At 36.5% G+C, this 11,393-nt stretch overlaps 1 protein-coding gene across 2 annotated transcripts in view; it reads right to left on the reverse strand.

Annotated features, from left to right (window-relative positions):
• hd (humpty dumpty) overlaps window positions 1–10,561 on the reverse strand; it is a 131,983-nt gene extending 121,422 nt beyond the window's left edge. The window contains exon 1 of one of the 2 annotated variants that reach the window (XM_090409178.1): window positions 10,336–10,561. The gene's annotated coding sequence lies outside the window, so the exon portion shown is untranslated. Of the gene's footprint in view, window positions 1–10,316 lie in introns of both variants that reach the window. The other variant, XM_090409179.1, reaches the window with a different exon arrangement.
• Between the last annotated feature and the right edge of the window lie 832 nt (window positions 10,562–11,393).

The raw sequence follows: 11,393 nt of genomic DNA on the forward strand, positions 1-11,393 counted from the left end.
CAGACAAACTGGCAATAGAATGTTATTAGATTAATGTTGAAGAAATTTTCCACATAATGAAAAGATACAATAGAACAAGAGGCCATACCAGAAATTGTGCAAGCAGAGTAGTGAGGAGGAAGTGTTTTACACAGGCAGCAGTTAGTGAGCAGAATGCACTGCCTGAGTGTGGCAAGTATAGAAACAGCAAACAATTTAATACAGTTTAATGAACTTTGTGTGTGTGTCAGGGAGAGGTGAATTTCCTACAACTCCAAGGAGGTGTGATGGTAATTATTATTAAACATCTCACCTCCTTGGAGTCAGAGATTCATCATGGGAGGTACACACTATTGCGCATAATGCTCATACAACCATGCCCTAAACTGATTCAATGTGTCTATATTCACAACACACTCAGGCGATGCATTCCACTCACCAAAGAATCTACTCTTTACTGTTCTGCTCACACCCTCCTTATAGTTTCCAGCAATGGTTTCTTGTTCTATCTATGAAAAATCTCTTCAAAGTCAACCTGATAACAACCCCTGACTTGCTTATGTCTCAATCATATCGCCCCCCCCTTTCCTCCTATTCATAAGGCTTTGCAATTTACATTCTCTCAATCTGTCCTTTTACTCCACATTCCAAAGACTACTGACTTCCTTTATGAATCTTCTCTGGACCCTTTCCAACATATCCTCATCACCGTGAAAACCTGGCGACCAAATCAGTGCACAATAATCCATGAGGCCTGATTAAGGCCTTATGCAATGGCATCATAACCTCTTTATTTTTGCATGTCAGGGTCATCTGCATCATTGCCATTATTCAATGTGATGTCTTCACAACTTGTGCAATGTGGCCCCTGAATTTCAGGTCCTTGTCCATCACCACTCCCAGATCTCTCATCTCCTCTACTTCCTTTAAAGTTTCCCCACCAAGTGTATACTTTGCATCCCATCGTTGCTCACCAAATCTCAAAACCTTACACCAGCATTTCTCAACCGGGGTTCCATGAGAAATAATAATGAATATAATGAATAGCAGTGGCAAATAAATGAACTTAAATAGTGGAAGAAAATAATAAACGTTCTCTGAAAGGAATAAATTTGAGTTCACGTTAGTTGTATTAACTCCCACTAAAGGCAATGCTGTCTGTGATCCACTTATCAAACGGCAAATGGAGATACTTCTAGCACCAGCTAGTGTCGCTTATGAGTCAGTGCAAGCAATAAACACGAGAGGTATAGTCGGTCTCTTATCAATCCTGATGTGTTTTCTAGTGTGTATGCATTCACTCATTAATATGAAAAGTTTGTATGTTTTCTCGGCTAAACTCCACTTCATGATGATCATAATTTTTGGGAAGGTTACTCCTTTATTTCAGGTTGCAGTCGATAGTTTGAGCAATCAATTTTTGTTATTTCATCAATTTATTAATTATATCGTTACAAATTGTGCATTTAGGTGTTATGTATTTATGAAAGACTCAAATAAACAATAATTATGTTTAAATAATATTAATTACATTATTTGTTATTTATGCATTAACGGGGGGGATCCGATTTTTCACGATTGTTTGCTTAATTTCTTTTTATTATACTTTTCTATTATATTTTTTATTAATTTACTAAATATTATATTATTAACATAACTAAATCTGTTTTATAAACTAATTTTCTCGGCCATTTAATTTAACCAATTTTTTTAAAAAACGAATACATTTAATGATCGTGTCGCATGTATTAAGTATTTTTATTGTTTCAAGACAACAATAAAAATTTTTAATACATGCGGCAACCACTGTTAGCTAACCTACATGAAAATATATTCGCACTTTCAATTCGATATATCGATAGTTTGTTCTGAATGTGAATAAGGTTACATAAGTGCTTTGCATGATGTAAACAACAATCACCATATACTGGAGTTGTTGAGAGTTACTCTGAATCCGGAGTAATTTAATAATAAGGTTGTACACCCTTTGGCAACTCCTATAGGTTGAGATGACCTCTCACTGCTTCTGCCTTGGTGTCTCCACTACTGGGCTTGGCTCCCACTGACGAGACCTCAATAAAAGTTGAAACCAGTATGGGTAGTGCATTAAGCTTAAGCATTATGCATTAAGCATTAAGGTAGTGCCTTAATGCATAGCATTACACATATCCGCAAGGAGACGTGCTTTGCGTTATGGGAGATACTGAGATAGGAGTGATGAGAACTTTCTCCACCTTTGCAATGAGTTGCCTGATGTTGTACTACCTTACCCCAGTCCTGAAGATACTTTCAGGCGCAAACTTCGTTTGCTCACACTTGGATAAGGGATTAAACTAAACTTATTATACTGGAGTTGTTCCGTTTTCTCTCTCTCCCTGTTTTCCCATGTATTTCTTTTGTTTTCCTATATTTATGTTTTGTGTTTCAGTTTTATTAGTCTAATTTTGATTTATCATCTTTTTTACATTTCTTATTTTATAGAAATTTCTAACTGTTAAAATGCGGAAATTTTTGAAGAGAAAAAATCCAGAAAAAATTGAAGAGAGAAGCTATTCAATACGCTGCAGTTATATGGTGTCAATGGGGCATTATATCAAGCAATACTTAGTCTTTATTTGAGTTGTGAGTCAGCAGTTAGAATTGAAGGAAGTACAGGAAGATGATTTAATGTTAAATCTGGTGTGAGACAAGGATGTACATTATCCCCTCTGTTATTCATTATCTATATGGATCACATTATGAAGGAATGTGGTATTAAACCTGATATTAAAATTGGAGATGTTAATGTCAGCTCTTTGCTTTATGTGGATGATGTTATACTTCTAAATAAATCCGCTACAAGTCTGCAAGATTCTCTGACTAAATTGAATAGCTGTTGTAATAGATATGGTATGAAGGTCAGCAATAAAAAGACAAAGACAATGAAAATAGGCAGAATCATTGAAAATGTCAACTGTGTTGTGAATAGAGAACCTGTGGAACAAGTAAAACATTTCAGCAACTTAGGCACAATTTTTACTGAAGATGGTAAACTAAATATAGAAATAGACAACAGAATCAGCAAAGCTGGTATCGTGGGAAGTCAATTGAATAAATTCATATGGAATAAGAAAGAAATTAGTCGGAACACTAAATTAGCTGTATACAAGACTGTGTTCAAACCAATTTTAACTTATGGATCTGAGAGCTGGGTCAGAAGTAAAACACTTGACCAAAGACTAGAGACTGCAGATATGAGTCCTGAGAAAGATTAGAGGCGTGAACAGATGGCATCAATGGCAATATCATATTAAAAATGAGGATATTAGGAAAGAACTTGACATTGTCAGCATCCAGGAATGCGTTAGCAGAGCTAATCTCAGATGGTATGGTCACTTAAATAGAATGGGAGAGGAAAGATTAGCAAAACAAGTGTTCTCTGCCAGGTTGGCAGGAAAACGACCCAGAGGAAGACCAACATATAGGTGGATTGATACGGTACAAAGTGCCTTAGACGATAGAAATATAAGATCTGATAATGTTGGAGTCTTGACAAGTAACAGACTGATGTGGAAGAAAATTGTAGATAGGAAGTTAGTAATGAGGTAATTTTTTCATGTAGTACTGTCATATCCTGTACACCCCTTGAGGGTACATGGCAGGAATTTGATGATGATGATGATGATGAAAAATCCAGACAATTCTGAAGAGGCTAGTGATGAATTAGAATCTCATACCGAATTTCAAAACACAAATACAAAAAGAATACAAAAAAGGTTCATCTTTACAATGAAAATTACTTATAAATGGGCTTTACATTGACTGGTGATCCAGATTGTCCTCTTCCACTGTCTCGTCTGTGGCAAACAACTTTCAAATACAGCAATGGCTCCAGCAGAATTGAAAAGACATTTCATGATAAATCACAATGATATAGAAAATAAAAGTGCTGATTATTTTAAAATACTATTGCAATCTCGAAAAAAACAGAGTGCAGTTTTTATGAATAAATTCAGCGTCAGTGAAAAGGCTCAGGAAGCAAGTTATTTTAGTAGCAGAAATTACTGCGCAGAAAAGGAAAAGTCACACAGTTGGTGAGAACCTAATAATGCCAGCATGTAAAATTATAGTGGGTAAAATGCTGGGACATGATCCAGTACGAGAAATTGAAAATATTCCACTTTCAAACAGTATAATAAGTCGACGTCAAATGACGTCGAGGAGGTTTTGTGTAATAAACTGAAAAATAGCAGTTTTTCCATCCAAGTTGACGGGTTATCAGATCTTACCAATAACTGTTAGTAGCTTTTATAAGATTTGTTAATGGGGGTGAAATTCAAGAAAACTTTCTCTGTTGTAAAGAATTACCTAAGACAAGCATAGGAATAGATGTATTCAATATTTTATCCTCATATCTAAAAACAAAAGGTCTTTCTTGGAGGAACTGTATTGGCATCTGTACTGAGGGTGCTCCATCCATGGTTGGCTCCAAAAGAGATTTTGTTTCTCGTGTAAAAGAAAATGCTATGTTTTCTCAACACACTGTTTTATTCGCAGAGAAGTTTTGATGTCAAAATCTCTTGGAGATGAAGTGAAAAAGGTTTTTGATGATGCCACAAAAATGGTTAACTTCATTAAACAAAGGCCAGTTCATTCCAGAATGTTTAAAAATCTAGACAAAGAGCACATAAATCTTTTGTTCTATACAGAAATCTGGTGGCTAAGTAGAGGAAAAGTTCTAAATAGGGTATTTGAGCTAAAAGATGAATTGCAAAGATATTTTGAAGAAAACAATAAACAAGATTTTGCCAAGTATTTTGAAGATCAAAAGTGGGTGCAGATACTAGCCTATTTAGCCAACATTTTTCATTACATTAATATGCTGAACAAGTCACTGCAAGGCCCTGGAGAAAATATATTAACTTCACGTGACAAGATTCTTGGATTTAAAAGAAGGCTGAATCTTTGGAAAAATCATGTTACAAAAGGGAATCTTGATATGTTTCAATTACTGGTAGGGCTTAAAAGTAAAGAAGGATATCATCAAATTTCAAGTCTTATTGTAACCCACCTGGAAGAACTGATGATAAAAATCAAACATTATTTTCCATCCCTTCCAACACAAATGTATGATTGGGTGAGAGATCCATACTCAGAATCTTCTGCTCATCCTGAGAACTCGACTTTAAGAGAAGAGGAAGAACTTTGTGGGCTGCAATCTGATCATACATTCAAGCTGTCTGACCTATCTCAGGACAAGTTCTGGATTTCTGTTAAAGAAGAGTATCCTACTATTCATAGGAAAGCAATAAATATATTGCTGCAGTTTTCAACGTCTTATATATGTAAGCAAGCTTTTTCTTGTTTGAAAAGTATTAAGAGCAAAGCAGAAATCGTCTCCTTTCTGTTGAAGATGAAATCCGTGTTTGTTTATCTAAAATCCGACCCCGAATTAAGTATTTGTGTACCAAAAGACAAGCACAGGTTTCACATTAGAAAATTAAACTTTATTATTCATATTTGTTTCAAAAATAACAATTCTTTGGCACATATTTTTGTTTATATGACATTCTACTTTCATTTATCATATTATTTTGAAAATTACAAATAAACGATAAAGTTATTATAGCACTTATTATTTGTTTTCTTCATGATATTTAAATTCATAAATAATAAAGAAAGATACTAACAATGATATATAATAATTATTATGTAGGGGTTCCCTACAACATTGATATTATTTCAAGGGTTCTGCAAGAGCAAAAAGGTTGAGAAACGCTGCCTTACACTTTGCAACAGTGAATTGATAGTTCAACTTACCTGCCCATTCATACCATCTATTCAAGTCCTCCTGTAAGGCCATAACATCTGCTTGATCCTAATTTTGCATCATCTGCAAACGGCTGCATATCACTAATTAAACCCATCTCAATATTATTAACATACAAATTGAACAACAATGGTCTCAAAACTGATCCCTGTTGACAACTGCAGTAATAATAATAGTATACTGCCTTCTCTAGCCATAGTGCAAGAATTTCACCATTACTCTTTTCAACTTTGCATTATCTGCAAATTAAATACATTCCTTCAAACCACAGACCATATAGCCATGGTTTGAAGTCTTGAGGTTTAACCACACAGTATACATCAAAGTTGCTATTTATAATGAAGTGGTTCTAGGTTGGCTGCTAGAAAGTATACAAGAGTAAACCCAATGATAATGTATCAGGAAGTATTCCATAAGTTAAACAGCAGTAAGAGATACTGCTGTTGCTCTACTCACTAACTTGATATTTATCACTCAGCCATTTCCTTTCACGTTCTTAAGAGCAGATACTGAAATCATGATTTCACTCAAATCAAACAGAAAGCTAAGACCATAAGCTCAGCATGTTATGTCTGTTAAGTGATGGAATGTATTTTCCAGCCAAATGTTTTATGGGCGTAAAAATCCTGTCATCATAATTTGATTCTTTAGAGAAACTTGTGACATTAAGATTATAATATATAGACACGTTTACACAAGAATATTATATTTTAATTTGCCAAATATTTGAGTCTGAAAATAACGGCTAGTTCTACTTTTGAATGATTAATTGTTGGTATTCCACCTTGTTAAAAAAAAAAAAAAAAAACTGTTCCTATGTAGCCACCGAAGATAGTCTGTTATTTTCAGACTGAAATATTTGGCAAATTAAAATATAATATTCTTGTGTAAATGTGTCTATATATTATAACCTGTCATCATAAATTGTTACAAATGTGAGAATGCTTTCTGTAACACCAACTCGCCTATTAAAAAGAAAAGATGGAAGGGCATGGTACTTTGGAATTTCTTAAATTAGATCGATATAGTTATATGATGCCATTTTATATTTTCAACATCAGCAAGAAAATTGCATTTAAAGTTTGTTTCAATCACTTATTATTATTATTCAGGCCTCCATGGAGTCAAAAGACTCATCGTGGGAGGTCCTTCCTAAGAACATAAAGTCTGTCAAGACTCAATGAGGGGAGGTCCCACCTAAGAAACACAAAGTCTATCATAGCACTCCTTAAACTCATTGACCGTTCTCGCCCTCACCACTCCATCAGGCAATGAATTCCATGGCTCAACCACCCTCCATGCAAAGAAACTACTCCTCACCCTCTTGCTCACAGTTTCTTTCGTAACTTCCAGGGATGGCCTCTTGTCATCACACCTTCCCGCTGTTCAAATAAGCGAAAGAACTCCCCAGTGTCAACCCTGTAACCACTTCTCAACAGTTTAAAAGTCGCAATCATATCACCTCTCCTTCTATCCACCAAACTCTGCAGTCCACATTCCCTCAGCCGATCCTCATAACTATTTTTGTACAGTCCTGAAACCATCTTTGTCATCCGTCTTTATATCCTTTCCACAGTTAATTTACCCTTCAAATCGTGGGGACCAAATCTGAGAACAATAGTCCAAGTGTGGTCTGATCAGAGACTTATACAACGGAATGATAACCCCCTTATCTCTGCAGGTCAGTGTCCTTCTCATAATTGCAGCAATCCTCTGTGTTACCTTCACCACCTTTGCAATATGTCCCCTAAACTTCAGGTTTCTATCAATCATCAACCCCAGATCTCGTCTCCCCTACTTCCTCCAGTATAACTCCTCCCATAGAGTATGCAGCATCCCATCGATGTTTCCCAAACCTCAAGACCTTACATTTTGCTGCATTAAACTGACACCCCCATTCATTTGCCCATCTATCTAGCTTATTCAAATCCTCTTGCAGGGCTACCACATCTGCACTATTACTAATAATCCTTCCCAGCTTCGCATCATCTGCAAGCAATTGAATATCCCCTTGCAATCCACTGGCAATGTCATTGATATAAAGGTTAAACAATATAGGTCCTAGTACTGAGCCCTGTGGGACCCCACTTGTAACCTGTCTCCTTGAAACTTCTCCACCATACACAACTCTCTGATACCTATCAGACAGCCAATCCTGAATCCAGTTGACCAATCTGACATCCAGACCCATGTGCTGCAACTTAAACATCAGCTTATCATGTGGCACCCTGTCAAATGCCTTTGTTAAGTCTAAGAAAATTGCAGTATAAGCCTTTACCTCATCTAATGTTCTTGTAACTTTATTATAAAAGGCTAGCATATTGCTAAAGCAAGAGAGCCCTTTCACAAATGCATGTTGACTCTCACAGATAACATTACCCTTATCTGCCCAATTCTGTATATGGTCCCTCACTACTTTCTCCAAGATCTTAACAACTACTGATGACACACAGACTGGCATATAATTAGACACTTCCAGTCTGTTACCACCCTTACGCAATGGCACTATCTTACTTTCCTTCCATTCCCTGGGCACCTTTGCCGAAGCCAGACTTTCATTGAAAAGCGAGGTTAAAGGCACTGTCAGTTCCGTAGCACATTCTCTCAAAACTCGTGGTGAAATACCATCCAGTCCCAAAGCTTTACTGACATCCAGAGTACTCAGTATCTGAAACACTCTCCTTGTGTACCTCTAAATCTCAAACCAGCCCTATCCCTCTAGCATTAAAACCGACTCCTCTAGGATGAAATACTCCAATAAAGTGTTCATTGAACAATTCCACTATGTCCTCTGCATCAGTCACTCTCTTCCCATTTTTATCCCACAATATCATTCTTCCACAGTCATTTCTCCTCCTACTGGCCACATAGCTAAAAAATTCCCTGGGATTTTCTTTGGATCTTAGGGCCAATCTCCTCTCATATTCCAGTTTCGCTTTCCTTACCACACTAGTCACTCTTCTGGCCTGTGTCTTATATTCTTCATGCATCCTCTCTTCACCTGTCTCCTTATATTTCTTCCATAGCCTCTTTTTCACATGCATTTCCTATTTAATATTGTTTGTCATCCACTTTACTCCAAATTGTGTCCTCTTCTTCACTCATGGTATACAACTTACCATTGCTGCTAACAAATATTCTTTCACAATTTCCCACGCACTAATGATATCCCGGCCTTCCAATTCCTTCCTCTATGAAACTTCCCGAAGTTAACGTCTAAGACTATTATAATCACCTGCTTTATAATTCCACATAAGTTCATGTCTCTTTGATACTCCTGCATGTCTATTCATTTTCCAAGTCAAAACCATATGGTCACTCTCTCCAACTGGTGGGAGAGATGTCATCTCAGTTATTATCAACTCTTCTGATGCTATAACTAAATCCAAAACTCTTGAACCTCTTGTTCCCTCTGTTACATGTTGCCTAAGACATTTGTCCCTCAAGAATTCTAGAAATTCCATTCCCCTATTGCTACATGCATCTTCCTCTCTCCAATTTATACTACTGTAGTTAAAATCTCCCATAACAATAATTCTTCTTGCACTTGCCAAACTTAGCTGTCTAAACATCTCCTGGTCCCCATCCTCTGTGCTCCTGGGTCTGTGGCAACACCCCACTAAATATCCTGTCTTGCCTACATCTACCTCACACCATATGCTCTCAAAATCATTTGTCTCACTTCCTTCCAAAGCCTCTTAGAGGACATAGGCCATCACTTATCATAAGTGATGACCTATGCACTTGATGATTTTAATAATTCACTTGCAAAAGTGAATCATTAAAAATACTTTTATTGAAGCTAACTGAAGAGAACACACGCTGAAGAAATATTTTGAGCTGTGATAGCTATCTTAATTCAGCATAGGAGTTGTCTCAGTACTGATTTATATAAATTGTGCAATTCCCATTAAGGGAAAGTATCTCTCACATCTTAGGATTTCTGCAATCTAACTGTTGTGGATCTATCTAGATCCTTGCCAGTGGAGAAATTAAAAATCCAGTGTTGACTATTCAACAGGCACGTGTCAAAGCATTTATGCTTCTAAGTTCCCTATCAGGCAAGTGTAGTGAATCTAGTACCAAACCAATGAAGGTTTCTTGACAGCAGGTAAACATTTCAATCTGAAGGCATCTCCTGCTTCAATATAATTGTTACACTGGGTGGAACTTCTGTTCCTCTATCTTAAGTTTAGGTTAATGACCAAAATACTGAGTAACACCAAGCAAGGAATACAGTGGCTTAAATTACTATTAAATTTAAATTCTGTAAATGGACACAGATTAGTAAGCACAATGAAACCGAAGTTTCAAGTTTGTAATTTTTAATTGATCAAAATGCACTATTCCAATTACTCTGAATCTCGCGAGGTATAGTTTTGCACGTTGCCACTTCATACGTATCATCAAAGTTAAGTTTATCATCACGCCTGATAAAGAAATAGTGATTTACTTGTTACACGCTAAACGTACTTTCTAATGGATATATCTCAAGTATTTACCACAATTTCTTATCTCAAATAAATACCTCCTAAAACTGTACGAACCTTCCTACAGTAGGAACCAGTTTTCTAATCACACGACCAGCAAGTTAAACGGACGAAGCGTCCATTGAACCAATGAGGGGAAAAGCGAGTAATATTATGGAGGAATACGAATTCTGCATTATTATCCAATTCAACAAAACGCTACAGACATAGCATACCACTATTAGCAACATTCATGTTTTCATGCAATAATTAAAATACAAATATAAAGCTACCCATCACTGAAAACACATACGTTCAAACCACGGCGCGCTGTTTAAAAAATATATCAACTACTTACCGCGGGAAGCAACTGAAACCAACAGCGCCACCCATAGTCTCCCAATATATGCCTTATTCAAATACAGTAAGCTGAAAGTTTAAGCCAAAACAGAAAATCAGATAATGCCTTTTATTCCCTTACAGGGAGTGAAGCCATGTAACCCTATGTAGCTTTTGCAGACTGAGTGGGCAGTTCAATCTCTAATAAAATACATATATTAAGTAAGCTGAATAAAGAGTTTGTTGCTTTCGATGATAATGAAATCAGAGTCAGTAACGACAATGCTCTTTGATTAGAAAGATCTCGCTTCAAAACCGTCTGAAATGCAAAGAATCTTTATAAGGACTTTTCAACTGACAGTGAGTTTTTGGTCTCATGTAGAGATGGAAAAGTGTTTCTTCTCGGAATCTTGGGTTTTTCATCATTCAAGAAAGATAAATCAGTCATAGAATATATTATAGATTATGCAGATACTAGTGGTGGTTGTTGTTGAGTAGGGTGCTATCCCTCGATGAGACCTTGGAGGGGTCACGTGATAATAATAATAATAATTTAAATTAAGTGTCTAAGAAACCAAGTTACTTCCCCGTGACAGGCCATTGAACCTAACTCGTTATGAAGAAGATGATAAACTTATGTCTCCGTAGCACGATTGGAAGAACGACGGTACATTGCGCCCTTCGATTGGAATAGGCCTAAGTTCGATTCTCGTCGTGACGGGAGGACATCTTTATGTCGACTTTTTCAATCGAAGATGAGTTAGTTGATCTCATACGCGTATAGCAGGTTTTTTCCT

This window comes from Typopeltis vanoorti, chromosome 19 (assembly GCF_054136105.1).
Source record: "Typopeltis vanoorti isolate ZY-2024b chromosome 19, IOZ_Tvanoo_1.0, whole genome shotgun sequence".
In the NCBI taxonomy this organism is placed as follows: Eukaryota; Metazoa; Arthropoda; class Arachnida; order Uropygi; family Thelyphonidae; genus Typopeltis; species Typopeltis vanoorti.